At 39.8% G+C, this 21,237-nt stretch overlaps 1 non-coding gene across 1 annotated transcript; it reads left to right on the plus strand.

Annotated features, from left to right (window-relative positions):
• The first annotated feature begins 3,618 nt into the window (after positions 1–3,618).
• Positions 3,619–3,690, plus strand: trnat-cgu (transfer RNA threonine (anticodon CGU)). The gene has a single exon. It is a non-coding gene; the product is annotated as a tRNA-Thr (tRNA).
• Positions 3,691–21,237: the final 17,547 nt, after the last annotated feature.

Here is a 21,237-nt window from a genome sequence, read left to right on the forward strand (position 1 = left end):
ACGTCTATTATACGTATATGGTTAGAGGTCTATTATACGGATAACTTTAGACGTCTATTATACGTATATGGTAAGAGGTCTATTATACGGATAACATTAGAGGTCTATTATACGTATATAGGTAGAGGTCTATTATACATCAAAGATAGGTTTTATAGGTGTAGAAACTAGTAAACCAAGCCAATGATTAGGTTTAGAAATGTATTCTGAAAATACACATTCACACCTGAAACATATGTATTTCAAATTATACATTGTATACAATCAATCAACAATCAACATATGGGCAATAATCATAAAAAACACAACTAGTCTTAAACTTCAGCTACAAATTCTGGTAACATGGCAATATACAGTATAGTAATGACAAACACAAACTAATTACATTAACACACTAACTCAAAACCACATTTTGATTCAAATATACATTTTAAAATGTACAACTTCTATATTTCCAAGAAAAAAAATATTACAATGCAATGCAAATATTACAAATATTTGCAATGTATTTGCAAACCCTGTCTAATTGTCCTAACAGTTAGAACCAAAAACCTATTATTTTCAGTGTCCAGATCTCCTGGCCCCCTGCCTTGCATATGCATTTTTCAAGTAACACATTGCGTGCTCCTTTATTTCTTTTTCTGTCGATGTAGGGTGGGACTTCAGCACCGCAGCTAGGAGAAAATTATATAATATTACTTCCCAAATAAATGATGATTAATATCTTCTTTAGTATAATCTAAAAAATGAACGGTTTACTAAGCTCAAAGCTGAAATAAATGTATAAAATTTGGCTTGCATCATAGCAGTTGAGCAATAAAGTCTGTCCTAATTAAAGAGTACCCAAAGTTTGAAAGTACAACATAGAATAAGAATAGAGAAACGGCAAAACGATTTTGTGTCATCTTCCCCATTCACACTATTTTTATGTGCCATTTTTTGCTTATTCACGTACTATTTTAATCAAAATAATATTAAGAAAGATCTGTATGTATTCAGATACTATTATTATTGTTCATACTTACTCGTCAAAAGAGGATTGCTGAGATATTTGCGGATATACTTCTACGTTTGAAAAACGTGTCCAAAATGGTGACCAACGAATATTAGCAATGCATTGTGGTATATAACCGGAAAATATGCTGGGTTCGATATTTTCTCAACGTATGCGTTTATTAATGTTGTCGATATTATGGTTGAAATTTAACATTGATAATACATCGCGGCTATGTGCCCCCTGCTATGAGCTGATGTGCAATTTTAACGCATGCAGTTAGTAAGGATCGGTCACTGTTGTATGGTATTATATATAATGACATTATGGAATAGGATGGGTACAGGCCTGGCATCACGGGGGGAGGGAGGAATGTCGCCCCTTCAGTTTTGGGCAAAAAGATTTACCTAACTTAATTTGCGTCCTAAAAAAATAGTTGTACTTTGTCAATGGTCAGACAACACTAAATGACACGAACAGTCACTCAGTCTGTTTGATGGGCAGGAGGGCTATCCGTCCAGGAACTGCACATATCAGTGTTGTTATTGAGTGTCAACATTATGATCCTGTTTGCTCATGTGGACCGATTCCTTGCAGTAGTTTATCATTATACTTAAAATCGTTATATAACTAGGACTAGTTATAGCAGTCTGTGCTTTCTGTTGGTTTTACAACATTTTTTTCTTAACGATTCAGAACGTCCATGTAGCTGCAAAAATGAACGCTTATGGTACTTTTCGCTCCAGGCAATACAAACCGTGAGAGTGACGAAAAATGTGAAACTGAACTTCATCGCAAATACCACATTGTTAGTCGTTATCTTCTATCATGAAGCACTAATCAATGGCATAGCTACGAGATTTCATTTGGGTAGCTGCACCGTACAGCTCCGTTTCAACCGAAATATCACCCCCCCTCAGAATTTCAGACGCCCCCCTACAGATTTTTCCCCGGGCACCGCGCACTGATGGGGGACGGGGTGTCCAGGAAATGGTATCAACTTTTCTCAAGAAAATAAAAATAGAAACTCTATAGGCACTCAAACATTTTACTGTTTTTTTCGGGCAGGTGGCAAGACCCCCTCAGCAAAACCCTTGTATGCCAAGCTGTGGGCATTGATTCGTCGAATATACGTATATTTACGGCGAAAATACGGCTATACGTATATATACGTCGCCTCGACGTATAATCAACGTCGAATTGCAACCGTAAAATCGACGACATGAATAAACGCATATATAACGTCGAAAACACATCTAACACAGTGCCTGAGGCTTTTTACTGTATGTATCGTGTCGCAGTAATTAATTTACACGTGTATAATAAATATAGTAAATATAATAAATTAATTACTGCGAAAATAATTTACTTCGTACACTGTGCAGAGTGCCGTATACTCTTAGTTGCGGCACACACGATACATACAGTAAAAAGCCTCAGGCACTGTGTTAGATGTGTTTTCGACGTTATATATGCGTTTATTCATGTCGTCGATTTTACGGTTGCAATTCGACGTTGATTATACGTCGAGGCGACGTATATATACGTATAGCCGTATTTTCGCCGTAAATATACGTATATTCGACGAATCAATGCCCACTGGGTATGGCAGCCGCGCCGAGAAGCTTTGCTTATGCCCATCTTTTTCCACCGCTTCTACTGAACCTCGGAGCTGCAGGAGGAAGGGCTGACTTTAGAAAGAGCTCTTAAAGTCGCTAGAATTCATGAAGCAGCTCAAGCAGAATCAAGAATGCTTTCTGACCACAGTGACAAAGTGACACTGAACGGGGTGCTCGCTCAAACTTTACAAACAAAAGCCGAGCAGCAGGACGCAGTCATGCTAGAGATATAGAAGAACAGGGGACGGCTGACATTACATGTTACAGGTGCGGACTAACAACGCACAAAGCAGATGAATGCGGAGCGTGAACAGCAAAATGTCTACACTGTAAGAAAACAGGACATTATGCACACGTCTGCAGAACATCACGTCCGAGTTTAAGGAGAGCAACATCAGAGATTGGAAGCTAAGGAGTTTCAGGTCTGTGTTTTTATTCTAGGTTCAAGAAAGTATGAATACCTTTGCAAGAAGTATTTCAGAATCCCAGTCAAATCCAGTACGAATGCCCCATAGATCTGCATTGTACAATTAGTATACTGTTTGTCCGTTGAATCAAACACGCCTTATGAAGCATTTCTAAAACAGGAGAGATCGTTAGGGAATGCGTCTTCCTGTAAAAATAAAATGACTTCAAGGGTACTATAAGCAGAGGTGTGAAAGCCTGCTTTACTGAAGAACTATAGCCAGAGATGCCAAAGAGGTCGAGATTTCACCACGTGAGAGAAAGCATCTCAGAAAAAGAAGTTGCGGTCGTTTCCACGCGTTATAAAACCACTGGGTCAAACAACAAGAGCTGAAGAGCCGCTGTTGAGAGTAACGCGGCCAAGCGCTCTAAGGAGCTGGCTTAAACCTCCAGTCTCTTCAGGAGCATCTGTTGGAGTCGCACTGCTACAGCGTATCTCCTTGTTAAGTATCCCTTTTATTGTTGTTGCTGCCTCCAGGCGATGTAAACCAGATTCAGAAAAAAAATAATTTGAACAACATTATTCCTATGTTGTTTGAAGGCGCGGTGGCCAAGTGGTAAGGCGTCGGTCTCGTAAACCGAAAATCGTGGGTTCAAACCCCACCTGTGCCTGTTTCATTTGTTTTCCTTTAGTTTCAAAGTCTTCAAAAAACTCGCAATGTAGGAGTCTGAATAGTAAGAGAGCGTAACTGTCGCCAGTGATTAGTATTCTTGCATATCCTGCCTTGTTTTTTAGTCGACAAAGCTTGTTTCTCTTCACACCCATCTTCCGAATGATCACCTCAGCATTGGGAAGGAACGTGCGCTTGGTACAGCCCCCCACTCCATGGTCTGATCACAAACAGATCGGGTGAGCTGTCAGTCCAGGTTGGAAGTAACGTTCGAAAGCACTAAAAATCTGACTTAGGAACGAGAAGACCGTGTTTTTTTAAACGAGTAAACGATAAAATAATAGTTCAGGTGGGTAGCTGCGTCAGCATGCGTATATACTGCCTGCAAGACTATGTCAAGTTCAAGTTCAAGTTTATTGTCATTATACTTATACACAGGTATATGGTATAACGAAATGCTATTTAGCTAGCTCTCGGACATAAGTAGTACAAAGAAAAAAACACAACAACACAACAACAATACAATTGTATTACAAAAGAAAGACAGAGACAACAGCCGATGTGCAAAAAACAACAACAGGCAGTGTGCAAAACAACAAAAAGGTAACAGGTTATGTGCAAAAACATGCATCAAAAGAATGAAATAAAGGGATAGAAATTATGGGGAGTGAGCTTTTGACATGTATGGTAGAGGTAGATTTTCAATGTGTGTTTGGGTTTTTGGTAAGAAAGAAGGCACTGTGAGGTTCAGATCATAGGTGAGAGTGAGAGAGGCTGGGAGTTTAATAGTTTGATAGTGCGGGGGTAAAAACTGTTTCTGAGTCTGGTAGTCCGGACCCGAATGCTCCGGTACCGTTTTCCATGTCATGCTAAACGCCACAAATTTTGTTCGTCCAGTCGTATCAATCGTCCTAAAGTTACGGAAAATCGGATGCAACTGGTGCAATCAGCACCCATTTCTTCAGGATAGTCGAGCGTTTTAAAACAGCAAATTCACAGATTCGTGTCTTTTAAGCTTTGTGTTTCGCTCTCCAAATAGAGGCACGGGTTCAAATCCCACTCCCGACAGTCAGGCGTTTTACCCTGTCTTTTTTACCTGCCTTTACACTGTTTCAGTCTTGTTGTGCTCGCTGACAATCACAGTACGAGGAAAACGGAGAAACTACTTAGAAAAAACATAACGGACAGAAAAAAGCTTCGTAAACACGTGAATGTGATTAGCAGCAGTAAGGTATGCATTCAAATGTTTAAGGCTGATTTATAAAAGCAGCAGAAGAAAGGTGCAGCCTTTGTGAGAATTCGCGGGTTTTTATGCTGCTTGGACTTCTTTCAAGTCTATGAAGTGATCCCCGTTTTATTTTCATTTTCAAACTTCAGAACCGAATAACAAAAAGGTTTCATGTGTGACAGCATTCTGTTGCAAATACCGTTTCCACGATGTATTCAGCGACGGGAATGAAATATTTTAGTGCTGGCTCAAATGCGAGGAATTTCAGAAAAAACAACGCTTGCAGTAAACGACAAATTTAAAGCGTGTTGTCAGCATGAACAGAACAACGCAATGCTCTGTAAAAACGATCTGAAGCCGCAATTACTCTTTTATCTCGGGCAGTTCATTCCGATACGATGTTTCCGCAGAATAAATGAAATGCCGAACTCCAAACATGTTGTTGCCATTATTGTTACTCCTGCTGCTGTAGTTTTAAGCTTTAATCAGTGGGTATGTAATGTTGTAAAGGGGCTGGACTACTTTGTTCAGTCCAAATTCCATTATGTGAATTTATGCTTTTTTAATATAAGCATTAACAATACAATGCGTGCTCAAAAACCATTACTTATTAGCTAAAGAAGCGGCAGTGTTTTGACAATATGTGGTATTCGAACAGTAAATGCTGAAGTGTTTAATACTTGCTTGTGAGCAGATCTCCCTCGATTTAGACAAACTCTTGTTTGGCCGATGATTTCAGATCAAAATCTGAATCAAGTGGAAAGAAAGCTGAATTACGTAAAGGTCATATAAGGCACTGGGTATCACTGTTACGCCATCAGGTCCTGCTAGGAGGATTGGGGGGATCAAATTGACACAGAGGGACCCAATGTGGGGGCTGAACCCACAGTTCTGAGATTAAGAGATTCATGCTCTATTGACTGCGCCTGTATAACTCTTGTGCTACAGCAGTAATGTTTCTGGGTGTGGATGGACATGACATAATAGGCTGACAACAGGAACACGTGGCCCACAGGCAGTGACAGTATCGCTATCACATTTGGCTGCAGTATATTGTGTTGAGAGCAGCAATAACTTTCCTGCAGAGATGGGAGTGCCTTTAATACAGCTCTTTCAATCGGACAGAGTAACAGGAACGGATCAAAAGTTTCTGCTGTGGATCCATCTCCACGTGGGGGAAAGAGACAGTAAAATAGCGATGAAGAAACAGAAAGAATTGTGCTCTCTGCAAAGTAGGAAAGAGGTGGTCAGACACATAAAACAGCTTGGTGATAATTTACAGCGACAGTTTTATGTTATTTAGTACAAGGATTTCTCTTCATGTGACTTAAGATGTGTAATTTGTATGTTGGTTGTATGAGAACAGTTTCTTCTAAAGTCCTGTCAATTGACAGTGGAGAGCTAGCTGGTGCACATCTTCAAGAAGACTCTCTTTAAGGCGATTACAAGTTTCTCGAACAAATCTGTGTCATATTTTTAAAATAATTTAGCTAATGAGCAACGAGAGTATAAATGAATTCTCCCACCCTCCATTCAAAGATAAAACTCCATGTGCGATTCTAAGTTTCCTTGGAGCTACTGACGTTCGTCATTATTGGACATTCCCGGTGATATTGACTAAGGAGCTCAATTTTTACGTGTTGTAGTTCAACATGTACAAAATATTCGTATCCCCTGCAAATATCGGCAAGGTCAGTGATATTCTCAACAATGTGTGCCATTGCAATTCGTGCAATTCGTGCCATACTTTTTCCCAATGTATTCTGACATGCCAAGATCAGAGGGTCATATTTAAAAAAACTGGTGCATTAAAATGTTTTGTACTTCAGGATTTTGATAGTCTGTTACATTGTCTTTCACACGTCGGTGTCAGAACTGTGAGACATTTTCATAATTGGGGGGGAAGGCCGTAGCAATAAGCAGAAAGTACAATCACCTTTTCCCAGTGTAAGTCCGTGTTATGGTGAGTTTTCAAAATTGGTTTGCGATTTTCTGAAATATATTGCATACAAAAATATGATTTGAACAGTCGCTATTTATTTGGATATTTCCTTTCACTGAGGATGTCTGCAGTATTCCAGCCGTATTAGTACTGATCGAAGAGAGCCATCTACAGGCGAAAGGCGACATAACATCACAGCAGCAGCATTTAAGGTGGAACGAAAAACGCGAAGAAGCTGGCGAATAAGAAGCCAACTTCAGCCTCGTAGCAGACCCTGGGAGGCACGCTCAAAATAATCATCTTTCCCAGTACTTCAGAGTCATATTTAAAGCGCTTTACTGCAATTTTATGTGATCGATGGAAGATGTGAAGCCATCGAGCCTGTACTGCGATTCACATTGAAATTGAAGCCATTTCTCATGCTTTCTCTCAGTGTCGGGGCTGCAATTGCGTGTAAAGGAGGCGACTTGAAAATGAAACGTGCAATCACCTTACAGAGGGTCTTCACGACGGGGTGCGTCAGCTAGTTCTCCATTATTGTCAATTTACTGGACTTCTGAAGAAACCTATCGACATCGAAAATACAAACTGCACAGCTTAAGGCACATGAAGAGAAATCCGTGTGCTGATTGACTCAAAAATGTCGCTACAAATAATCCGCCGGGTTGATTTACTTGTCAGACCACCTCCCTCCGTCCCTCTTTGCTGTTAGCACAATTCTTTCAGTTTCTTTTCTTGTATTTTCCTTGCTATTTTACTGTTGCTTTTCCCCATGAGGAGATGGATCCACAACCGAAACCGTTTTCACCCTTTGTTTCTGCAGCGTCAGTCTGTATGAGGAGCACATCTCGCACAGCTCCAGTGGCGCAATCGGTCAGCGCGCGGTACTTATACAGCAGTGCACAGCGGAGTCATGCTGAAGTTGTGAGTTCAAGCCTTATTTGGAGCAGTGTCTTTAGCTACTGAAAGCAACTGTCGAGTTTAGATACTCAGGTATTTGATGGAGATAAATTAACATCAAACGAACAAGTAAAGGTAAAGGTTTATTTCGAGTCACGATCAAAGAAGGCTCCACAGCTGAAACATTGTGTTTCCTTCTCTTTTCAGCATGGAATAAACCTATACTTTTCCCTTTGCAGCATGCCCACGCATGCTGACGCAGCTCCCTACTTAAATTACTATCAGCTGTGTACTGTAATATGATTTGACTCCACGCTTGTGTTTCTCGGGAGACAGCAGAAATATTGAGGATTTGCGGCTACAGAAAATAATGTGAACTTTACAGGCAAAAGTAAGGTTACGTTAAAGAAACAAAAACTTATTGTCACCCTTTTCAACTTGATTATTTAAGACATTTGTTCGGAATAGTATATCTTCTCGTGTCTGTGGCTGTTGTCCTACAATAACGGTGGTGAAATAGCAGGAATGTGCAGAAAGAATCGGAGATAGAACAGAAGACTCATCTAGTCGATAGTAAGGTTGTGTAGGACCTCACACACGTCGATGTCAGTGTTGAGTAGTGTGGTTTAAATCTTCTTCACGAACCAGAAAGGAGTAGAAACCTAAAGTCTTCTGATTCGTAATCAGACACGTTATCCATTGTGCCATTGGCGTTTGCATCGCGTTCCCATACAGCACCACATTCAGTTCAGAGCCGCTACTATTCATGTGTTTTGTACGTGTGTCTTATTACTACGTCTTTCATTATGTCTGGTTTAAAATAATGTATCTTTAAAACAGACAAAGGGTTTATGAGTCTCCCTGAAATTCACACACGAAGAATAAAAGATATCGCGTTTAAAAAGAATACAGAGATGCCGGCGATAGAAAACGGAGCGTCTTAAGTGCGCGCTATCACTGAACTAAACTCCCGATCAGTAAGTTTGTCGGCGGCTTTTTAATTGTGTTAGGAAGAGCAAACAGTCCACAGTGTACATTTTAAAGGTCTAAGCAAAACAATCAGACGTGAGGATTATTCAGAACAGGAGCCTCTTCTTTGTATACTGAGTTTTCGGGTGAATGTCAAAGTGAAAGACAAATTAGCAATTTTCACTTTTTGATTAAGGAACAAGAAAACACCATCCTTCAAACTGGATTCAGACCTGGGACATAAGAAATACTCGCTGCTTTTTCTACAGTCTTAAGAGCTAGCAACTGAGCTATCGAGGGGTCAGAAAATAAACGTTTTGTCACACGCGTAGCCCAAGTGTAGTGTAGTGTAGTGTTCCTCTTTATTTAAATCCCAGTTCGACATCAAAATACTCACTCCCATAGTCTCGTTTAGTAGAAGAAATGGACCAGGCTTCTACTGTATAAACGTCCAGAGTTCTTATAAAACATTTGAAGGGATATCAGTGCAGGAGGAAATTGACTCTTTTTCTAGTGGGATCAGGATCACATAAAACCTTTCGTTTGGATTGAGAAGAGGATCATGGTGATACTCAAAACATACTAACCTTTGCTTCTTTCGAGGACGAATGGATTATTGAGCTGCGAACATCGGTTCAAATCCAATCTCTCCAACTGCAGTTGCTTCTTTGAGAGTTTCTTCAAATCTTTCAACTGAACGTCAATATCGAGGGATATTGACGGTAAAATCTTATGGATTTTGGTTTTCTTTTGATCGAAATTGTATTAAAATTCGAGCCTCTTTCACAGTTGTATAATACTTTCCCCTGCATCCTCAGATAAAAATTCTAAATACCACAAAGTTACAATATATGGAATAGCATTAATTTTTAAATGTTTTTTAAAATTTGCATTTATTTAGAGCTACATTTTGTGCTAGGTAAAGATAACATTGTTTATATTGATGGGATATAAATGTACGATGAATTTATGAGGTAAAAGGTGTACGCAGGTGCCTTTTGCGTACTTTAATCAAAGACAATAAATAACTTTCACTCAGACGTTGATCAGAAGCTCAATAAATGACGAAGCAGAGGCTCCTGTTCCGAATTCCCCTCACGTCTGATGGTCGTGTTCTGATCAAGATCAATCTAAATTGGTACAAGGGATTTTAACAAATCTGGTCTTTAAGTTCAGGGACTGCTCTGTCTGCTTTGTAATTCAAAAATAGATACAAATGTCAAGTTTTTTATAGATAAAGTGTTGTCTGTTTTCAAAAGTTAGGTACTTAATTGACTTTATGATTTGGTTTTGATTTTGAATCGTTATATTATTAAGTTTGTGCTTTCTCTGTTTTTATCGTATTGTGAAGTTATTTTTTAAACAAACGCTTACAAAGGCAAACAGGGCACACAGTACAAGCTACTGTGCACTTTTGGGAGTATACCAGGTTCGATATAAAATCGCAAAAATGTAAAAGGAGAAAATACCCCAGACTGCGTGTAAAGCCCTCCTTGAGGTATGCTTACAAAATAGCTGCACCAGGCACTTGGACACAGATAAACACAGGGATTTAAAATTCAGGAATATGAATGGTCAATTGCTTACAGTTGGTTTTTTTACGTTTTGTATTTAGCGATTTGTGTATAAATCTTTTAACAATTCATTAAAATGCTAACAATATGTAAAATAAAAGCAACAGCACCGTTAAATGCCGGGAAGACGGGCAGTTTTTTTTTTACAATCAGATTCCAATCTCTAATGCTGTGTGTGAGAGCTGTGTGTGAAAGCTTACTGTACATAACTTTCCTTTTCTCACATTTTCTGACAACTATTTTTTCTGACCAAAGGGGCACCCTGTCAAGATGTGAGTCGCTCTTGAATCAGAGCTGGGTGACACGGGCTTCTGTTCTGATATGGTTGTACGAGAAGCAGGAGGAATCGCTTCACTCGTATGAAGCATGAGCTGAATCAGGAGTGAGACATTTCGTGTGTTTGTGCATATGTCAACGCCTGACCTACATCGTAAAACTAAAACTAAATTAAAAACTAACATTAAGTTGTCAGAGACATTCATTTATATACAAACATTACTTGTTTCTTTGCAGATAGGCATGCTGAAGTAGCTACCCACCTGAATATATTAAACGTTTCATCTATACAATCAAACATAGTATTCTCCTGAATAACTACTCGAAAGAAGCCGCAGCTCAGGTGTTAGAGAGATTTGAAATCAGATCGATGGATTTAGAGTCCAGACTGCTAACCGACAGCTGACACAGGTCTTTTACAGAACTGTTTTGATTTTTTCTACTTTGTCCCCGTGACGTCATTGTCCTGCTCGCAGCCAAGCCCGACACACGGTACCATCTGGTTTCTGTCGCTGGGCGCTCACCCTGCGGTCCATGTGGGTCCTCATGCCCCAGTATAATGACGGGGACATTAAACTGTAAACAGGTGCCGTCCGTTGGCTGAGAAGTAAAACTGAGGTCCTGACTCTCTCTGGCCTTTAAAAATCCCAGGTCGTCTCTTGAAAGAGTAGGGGTGTAACCCCGGCATCCTGGCCCAATTTTCCATTGGCCCTTACCAGTCATGACCTCCTAATAATCCCCATCTATGAACTGGCTTCATTACTCTGCTCTCCTCCCCACTGATTGTTGATGTGTAGTGAGCATTTTGGCACAGTATGGCTGCTGTTGCATCATCCAGGTGGGGCTGCACATTGGTGGCAGTAGTGGGATTCCCCATTACCTGTAAAGCGCTATGAGTGGAGTGTCCAGAAAAGCGCTATATAAGTGTAAGCGATAATAATAATAATTATTATTATGTAAATTGCAATAAAAATAGAATATTTGTTTCAAAATCGATTAATGTAAAAACTGATAAAGCTAATGCTTTTTTCAGGGCTATATCTACTTTTTTAAAAAAAGAGAAGTCTGTTGCAATTGTGAAATTTGGAGAAGATGCACCAGCGGGTGCCTTCACATCTCCAGCTTCAGTCTCGCCTGTAGCTGGGAGAAGGTTAAAAGCACACAAGTGATCTGTAGACGATGTTCGGGGAAGAGATAATTCTGTTTTCAGCACAGGGAGTGAGAATGAGCTCAGTCCGGCTCCCAGCAGAATCCATTCTGGTTTGGTTACTGTTAGACTGTGCGTCTGAGGCTCTTTGGATCGCAACGTGAAAAAATAGAATTGCTCACATCAAGAGGAAGGGAAGATATCATGTTTAAAAAATCAGAACCGAAGATTTGGATCCGGGGCCTCATACTTATCAAAATATTAAAATAATAGTTATTAAAATATCAGATTGTGTTTCTGCAAAATTTCGTGCACAGTACGCCATTTTTATCTAAAAATAAAACAACAGCCACAACAAGGGCTTTACACGCAGTCTGGGGTATTTTCCCCTTTTATATTTTTGCCACTTTATATCGAACCTGTTATACTCCCAAAAGTGCACAGTAGATTGTACTTAATAAAAATGTACAATTCACCACTGGTATAAACAGATGTGTGCCATGTCTGCCTCTATAAGCATTTGTTTAAAAAATAAGTCCACAATACGATAAAAACACAGAAAGCACAAAGTTAATAATACAACGATACAAAATCAATACCAAATCATAAAGCCAATTAAGTAGCTATCCTTTGAAAACAGAGAACACCTTTATATCTACAAAAAACTTGACATTTGCATTACAAAATGTATTTTTGAATTACAAAGCAGACAGAGAAGTCCCTTAATTCATAGATCAGATCTTGGCCAAAACAAGACAATCAGATGGGAGCTGAATTTGGAACAGGAGCCTCTGCTTCGTCGTTTATTGAGCTTTTGATCAACGACTGAATTAAACAGATTCACTATTTTAACTCTTTGATTACAATACACAAAAGGCACCTTCCTTCAAGCTGGAGTCAAACCAGCGACCTAAGGATTCCCAAGTGTTTCCATTACAGTTCCCTACTTTACCAACTGAGCTATCGAAGGGATACCAGGAGCTGCACTCTGACACATACTGCCCAATGTAGTGAAATGTTCCAGATGAGTAAAATCCCAGATCGACATTGTTTCCAACTCGTTTCCTTAGTCTTTTTTACCTTGAATTTAAACCACAAACCAGGATTCTACCGTATAAACTTCCGGGGATATTAAAACATGTTTGATGGGGCATCAATCATTCCAGGCGGAAATTGACTCCTTTTTTTTTCTTGGGGGAAATGAGGAACAAAACTAAATGTCATTCTGTGCTTCTTAGAAGCATTATCACAGCTAATGCATGTAATGCCTTTAGTATGTGAAGGTGAGAGTTCAGTTATGCCAGGGAGTGAAGAGAACTGAAATTTAGAAAATTCATATTTAAATAGATTGCAAATCTTCAAAGTGTTCTGTCACTGCAAAATTATTACAGGGGTCTACCAGCTGCGATACGTGCTTGTTTTGGGACTATTTCCAATAAGTATCGCATTAGTAATTGTGTGTCCTTACTGGTATCTTTTAAACTGTGAGGGACATTCGGTTATATAGTCATAATCCGATTTTAACGTGTCCTGCATTTTAATTTACTGAACAGATAAATTGAAACGTTCTGATTCAGAGCCCCTGCAGTTCGTGCTAATTAGAACCACAACAATGCTCCCGTGTCCTGAGCACCACACTGAGCACACGTTCAGCTGGGCTCTGACTTTGTTCAGCACGACTTCTTGTTGCAGTTGAGCTCAGAGCTAGAGATGATCTCCATATTCTACCGCACTAAGTAGTTCGAAAGTTAGTACACAGTACACACTTCTAAGTGGAGTCAGGTTGTTAAAAAAATAAACCAGCGCCCTGTCACAGAAAAGTACCCCGGTCTCCCGCGCAGCAAGCGTAGGCACTCAGCACTGTACTAAAGAGGAGCGCTTATTCGCAGCTGAGCGTGAGCTCTGTTTACAGTCAGCAGACATTTCCAATGACGTTTTCGCCTGCTCTCAGCTTTTTAAAGACGGTCATAAACGCTCATGAAGTAATTCATGTCAGTTTGAAGTCTGTTTCTGTTGTCTCGGCTCTTGACGAAGAAAAGCCGTGCCGTGATTTTTTTCCCCACTTAAGGCTTCTATCGTTTCTACTCTAACGAGAAAAGCTTTTCATCAGAAGTGTGATTTGAACATATGTCTCCAGGAGAAACTGCACTGGCTGTAAACTCCAGAGACTCCCTCTCTGAAGAAGTTTCCGTCACCCTGCAAGAGAGAAGATCCATCATTCACTGAGGCAACCACTGAGACAATTAACATTGAACACGCGAAATGCGAGATGCTTTCTACCTAGGGATTTTATCGTTTCTACGTTGTCAGAAGTGGGGTTTAAACAAAAGTCTCCAGGAAAAGCTGCAACCTAAACGCAACGCCTTAGACCACCAACCATCCAACCTGTGTCTCTTATACGAAATTATATTTTATTTCTTTCTACTTGTTGAAAAGAAAAAAAGTGAAATCATGTAATGAGAGAAATGTCTTTTTTCATGGGAAAAACAAGTACGAGCAAATGTAAAGTTTAGAGCAGCGCTCAATAAAAACGATCAGAAACCGAAAGCGCTTCTTATGCGTATCAGTATATTCCGATGCCGGTGGTTCTGCAGAAGAAATAAGAATAGCCGAACTCTAAGCACTGTGTTGCCATTACGGCTACTCTGGCTGCAGCTGCTTTAAGATCTACTCAGCGGGCACAGAAAGTTGAAAGAGGTCAGACTGGTTTGCGCTGTTTAAATAACAGTGTGCGAATTTAAACTTATTTAAATAAGATTGTTTACAATGTAATACATGCTCCAAAAGCGTTAATACTGCACTGGCTGCTATTTGAAACGCCTTCATAAATGACGCGTAATAGAGATTGATGCAGCTGGCTTTTATGCTTCACAATACATTGCAATCAGGAAAGTATACTGTATTGTAATCAGGAAAATAAATCAATTATTAATATGCAATACAACGTCTGTTCTTAAAAATGATAGCTGTTTTACACTGACGTCGCTCTTTATGAGATAATCCAGATTGTGAAGACGACTGCACCCTAGCAGATCAAAATATTACACGAAGGCTGTAAAGCACACTCTGAATCGATCCGAAAATTTGATTTCCTCGATCCGTTTAGGCTACAACAGGCAACTTGGCGCTTCTCCAGCAAACCATTTCTCAGTTTTGTGAATGACTTGTGCTTCCAACACACCAATTTCAGTAGCTTGTCAGAATGGCCGAGTGGTCTAATGCGCCAGATTTTAAGGGCATGTTTTTCCATTGATTGGGTGTTTTGGTCTCTGAATAGAGGCGTGGGTTCAAATCCCACTCTGACAGCTACTGTCTTTTCCCTGCCTTGCGTTTTTCCTGTCTTCTTGTGCTCGCTGACAACGACAGGAAGAGGAAAACGGAGAAACCGGCTTGGGGGCACATGATGGGCAGGGAAATACTTCTTGAACACTTATGTGATTAGCAGAAAGTCAAATAGGCTTCGATGTCTGCCTTAAGAACTGTTTGGGCTGCCTGTAATCGAGGAAAGATTAACTGCAAAGTATGCATTCAAATGTGAAAGACCGAAATAGAAAACCAGAAGAAGACTTATTAAAAGAAACATTGTTTTCCTTGCGGTTTATCCTGTATTTCACTGGCTGGAGACGCTGTGTCCGGGCTCAGCGGTTATATAAGAAAAGACACAGGCGGGGTTCATGGTTTTGTGCTCCCCCTGCGGAATGCGCGTCTCTTCTCTCCTTTAATACCTTCATACACTCCTCTCAAACCATAGCAAATTCCCGGAATATTTCGGTTTTACCTATTTCACAGGTAGTGGGTCTTTCTTTCCGAGATCACAGGTAGAAACAATAAACACGCTGAAAACAGGAAGGTATTCCTGATCGTAGGCGAAGATGTGCAAAAATAAATTTCCTAAAATCCAATACGGTCCAGTCCCGTTCAGGTACTATTCTGATGTAGATGAATATTTTTGGCACAGCTGTTACAACAAACAGGCAAATAAACTTTTTTTATTATTTCATTCGAGCTGTAGTTTTGAAAATGTTTTTTTTTCCATTCACTAAATAATACAAAACACAAACCCACCATAAACGTCTGACCATTGATATTCCTGAATTATAAGCTCGTACACACGTACCGCGAAATTCGTGCAAGAGTCACAGCTGGGAGGCAGTTCAACGAATATGATGCCTTTCAGGGGCCGAGTATTAGACACGCCTTATCGTGCAGAGATTATTCTTCCTCTACCGCAGTCTTTGCCTCGGACCACCCCTCTTGGCACATTAGCACTTTTAATTTTCGATTTTCTACATAGAACACCAAATATCTTGAGGAAGTCTGTCAAGCAAAGACTGCTGGATAATTGATGTGCAAACGTTGGTTCAAAATCAACATCCTCTGCTATTGCCGTTGATTCTTTGAGAGTTTCTTCAAGTTCTTCATCTGACCTTCAGTATCGAGGGATATTGAGCATAATACCGTACTATTTGTAGCTTTCTTTTGATCGCCCGTTTTATTAAAATGCCAGCCTCTTTTACAGTTATTTAGATGTTTGGCAAGGTGTAATAGCCCCCCTCGCATCCTCAGCTAAAATATTTTAAAAGTACAACAAAATTACATTATATTGAACAGCGTTTATGTTAACATTTATATTCAAATTAAAGTAAATATACGAAAATATTAAAATACAACTTCGGCGATCTGTCGTTTTTGCTTGTCAAGTTCTCAAACAATTTTGCTATGTATTTTAAATTACTTTAGCTGAAGATGCAACGGGAGCATTCCCGCCACCCACTGGAACCTATAATTCCATGGGTGAATACTAACTGCTTGGAAGTTGCCAATGTCCGTAATTATTGGAAATTCCCGGTAATGTTGTTCTACATGTTGTTTTACATGTTCTGTAAAACAAGACAGGAAAAAAAGGTACCGCTGCAATTCGGATCCAGCATCTCCTCTTTATGAAACAGGTGTTTTAACCAGCTTTACCACAGCGCCGGCAGAACACTATTCTTATATAGGTGGATACCCACCCTCAAACCTTTGTTCTCCCGCTACTTTACCTTTGCCTACTGCCCTGTCTCTCTCACACCTGAAGAAGGCTCCACGGCCGAAACGTTGTGTTCTCTTTCTTCTTTTTTTCAGCATGGAATAAACCTATTACCTATTCTTATACAGCCGCTTGGACACACCGCTCTGAGACATCTGAGGCCGATGTGCGCTGAGCCTGGTCGCCGACCAAAATCATGCCCAAGTGTAGATGGCTTTCGTGACGAGGTGGCCGAGTGGTTAAGGCGATGGATTGCTAATCCCTTGTGCTCTGCACGCGTGTCCCATCCTTGTCGGTTTATGTCTTCGACTTGTGATCCGTTTCTAAGTCGGACTTGCTATCTTTATCTACTGTAGTAGAGTAGTAATATTTCTAGCGTTGGCTGAACATGGCTTACAGCAGTAGCTGACAGATATAGTCTCTTAATAGGTTAAATTTATGCTTTGTACTGCTTTCACCTGATATTAATAGTAGTCCTGATGAACGATTTAGGGACATGGCGCATCTTGAAAATGTTCTTGTTAATTTCAGTTTGGAAAAAATGCACTCACCAGAAGCAGAAACTGGTCGTATCTGCAAAATGCGCAATGCAATAGCAATGTCTTGCTATGAGTCCTTACCTGTTACAGGAGGCGTTGTAGGACTTTTTAGCTCAGAAAAAGCTATCAATTCATCTTACATTTCTACTCCATCAATATTAGCAATGTTATCTTTACTAAGCTCTAAATATAGCTCTAATTAAATGCAAATTTTAAAATACATTTTAAAATAAATGCTATTCCATATATTGTAACTTTGTGGTATTTAGAATTTTTATCTGAGGATGCAAGGGAAAGTATTATACAAATGTGAAAGAGGCTTGTATTTTAATACAATTTTCGATCAAAAGAAAACCAAAACCCGTATGATATTACTGTCAATATCCCTTGATATCAACGTTCAGTTGAAAGATTTGAAGAAACTCTCAAACAAGCAACTGCAGTAGCAGAGAGTTTTGATTTGAACCGATGCTTGCAGCTCAATACTCCATTCGTCCTTGAAAGAAGCAAAGACAGGGATGTTTTGAGTGTCTCCATGATCCTCTTCTCAATCCAAAAGAAAGGTTTTATATGATCCTGATACTACTAGAAAAAGGGTCAATTTCCGCCTGCACTGATGTCCCTTCAAACGTTTTACGTTAAGAACTCTGGACGTTTATACAGTGGAAGCCTGGTCCATTTCTTCTTCTGAACGAGACTATGGGAGTGAGTATTTTGATGTCGAACTGGGATTTAAATAAAGAGGAACACTAAACTACATTGGGCTACACGTGTGACAAAGCGTTTACTTTTCGACCTCTCGATAGCTCAGTTACTAGATCTTAAGACTGTAAACAAAAACAGCGGGCATTTCTTATGTCCCTGGTTTGAATCCAGCTCGAAGGATGGTGTTTTCTTGTTCCTTAATCAAAAAGGGAAAATTGCGAATTTGTCTTTCATTTTGACGTTCACCTGAAAGCTCAGTATACAAAGAAGTAGAGGCTCCTGTTCTGAATAATCCTCACGTCTGACTGTTTTGCTTAGACCTTTAAAATGTACACTGTGGACTGTTTGCTCTTCCTAACACAATTAAAAAGCCGCCGACAAACTTACCGATCGGGAGTTTAGTTCAGTGATAGCGCGCACTTAAGACGCTCCGTTTTCTATCGCCGGCATCTCTGTATTCTTTTTAAACGCGATATCTTTTATTCTTCGTGTGTGAATTTCAGGGAGACTCATAAACTCTTTGTCTGTTTTAAAGATATATTATTTTAAACCAGACATAATGAAAGACGTAGTAACTAGACACACGTACAAAACAGATGAATAGTAGCGGCTCTGAACTGAATGTGGTGCTGTATGGGAACGCGATGCAAACGCCAATGGCACAATAGATAACGTGTCTGATTACGGATCAGAAGACTTTAGGTTTCTACTCCTTCCTGGTTCGTGAAGAAGCTTTTAAACCACGCTACTCAACACTGACATCGTAGTGTGTGCGGTCCTACACAACCTTACTATCGACTGGATGAGTCTTCTGTTCAATCTCCGATTCTTTCCGCACATTCCTGCTATTTCACCACCGTTATTGTAGGATAACAGCCACAGACACGAGAAGATATACTATTCCGAACAAATGTCTTAAAAAATCACGTTAAAAAGGGTGACAATTAGTTTTTGTTTCTTTAACGTAACCTTACTTTTGCCTGTAAAGTTCACATTATTTTCTGTAGCCGCAAATCCCCAATATTTCTGCTGTCTCCCGAGAAACACAAGCGTGGAGTCAAATCATATTAAATAACACAACACATCTATTAATTTAACACCCAGATGTGACAGAACACATGTAAGACTTACACACAGCTTTTAATATGCTATAGTGAATTTGCAAGTGTCCTGGGGAGGGAAGAGAACTGATATTAAGGAAATGCATATTTAAAGGGGATGTAAGTCTTAAATGTGTTTTGTCACATCTGGGTGTTAACTGAATAATTTTTTAGCATTATTTATTGTGTTTTGACTCTATACTTGTGTTTCTCAGGAGACAGCAGAAATATTGATGTTTACATTTATTTTCACATTCCCGGTGATATTGACTTAGGTACTCAACTATTTACTCGTAGTTTGACTCGTGTCAAAAGTTGAAAATCTCTGCAAACATCAAGATGGCTAAGGACGTGGAAAGAAACTCAATCACATTTAGAGAAGGTAATGTTTAGATCGGATTAATTCGAAGTGTGTCTCTGCGTGCGTTTGATCTACCAACGTTGTGTTTAACTGAAGGACACCCTGAGTGTGGCATAGAAACTAACACATGTCGTATTTTTTCTACATTCACAGATTTTTGGCTAAAGTAAAAACAAATCGTTGTCATTTTCTTGCCAGCTGGCAGTAATTCTTTTGCATTGATAAGAAAGATGAGCACTTTATCTTCCGCAATGTGTGGATTTCTTGAAAAATAAGCTGTGCCAAAATGAAATGAACACTTCTTTTAAACATAATGCAGAAGCATGTTGTCTATACCAATAAACGGTGCGAGAAGACAGGAAGAAAAGCACCGTTGGGATTTGAACCCAGGATTTCCTGTTTATTAGACAGGAGCTTTAACCAACTAAGCCACAACGACGGCGAAGCAGTATCCTTTTACAGCCAATTGCACACACCGCTCTGTCACATCTTCGTTCGGTGTGCGGTGAGCCTGCTCGCTGAGCATGTTGAGAAAGGATGTGAAATGGCTTTTATCCGGCAATTTCATTACCAAGGAGCTCAATATGCTTTTGATGATCTACAGGGTGTCCAGTGCAACACAGGCGATGGACTGCTAGGATTTGGAGCCAGGATTTCCCGTTAACTAGACAAGTACTTTAACCAACTAAGCCACGGCGCCGGCAGAATTCTCCTCTTTTACTGCCACTTGGACACACCGCTCTGAGACACCTGCGTTCAGTAAGCGCTGAGTCGGCTGGCTGAGCACGTTCCCTCCTTTACATTCAATAGGAGCCCCGACACGAAGAGAAATGGCTTTTATTGTGCACTTTTCATGTCCAATGCGCTTGACATCTCCCAAGGGCGACAAAGTTCATTTACGACACTTTTCCTTTCTTTCTTTCTTCTTTCTGTACTCTTTGATGAAACAAAACGAGAAATCATGTAAGGGAAAATGTCTTTTTTCATGGAGAAAACATGCACCAGGAAATGTTGTGTTTAGAAGAAGTGAGTTAACATGAAAAGTGACCTAACTTACCGGAGCAAATGCTCACCTAGCAAGATCTGCTTTACTACTAGAGAGAAGTAGAGTGAAAGACGTGATCATTTCACGCCGTTGTGGAACAAAATTCCTTTTTTCTTGGAATTCTAAATCAATCCACATAAAGGCTTTGTCTGCTTAAAAGTGATGATTTTTAAAAACTGATAAAAATGTAGAAAACACGTTTCTCACGTAGAAATTTAAGATGGGGGTGGGGTATTACTAGTAGCGGCGCTGAACTCACCATGGTGCAATTCAGTTACGTGGCGGGCTAGTGGTTTAATGGATAACGCGTCTGATTTCGGTTTATAAGATTGTCGATTTGACTTCTACCGGGGTTGTGTGATTTAAATCAGGCTCCTCAGAAATAGATGTCCGTTATGTAAATGAACCGCACCTGAAAGCAAACGTTGGGTCTGGGTTCCTTTCTTTCCTGCATGAAATAGCAAATCGTTACAAAAAAAACACCAACTAATGTCCAATAGTCCAATAGTTAGTTATTTAAGTAAACATGAATATACTGTAAGGTCTTGGTACATGGGAGTGGATTTCAACCACAATTAAAAAAGGGCAAATTATAATTACAGGCTTCAGACACTTTTTCATACAAAAGTGACCAAACACTCCCTAACTTTCAGGTTTGCTTGAACCTGTAACAAAAAAGCGGTCTGAAACTTCCATTCTCTGATGTCACTTTCTCTAAAGTCAGACGTGATGT

Source organism: Atractosteus spatula (genome assembly GCF_055471065.1).
Source record: "Atractosteus spatula isolate fAtrSpa1 chromosome 10 unlocalized genomic scaffold, fAtrSpa1.hap1 SUPER_10_unloc_11, whole genome shotgun sequence".
Taxonomy (NCBI): Eukaryota; Metazoa; Chordata; class Actinopteri; order Semionotiformes; family Lepisosteidae; genus Atractosteus; species Atractosteus spatula.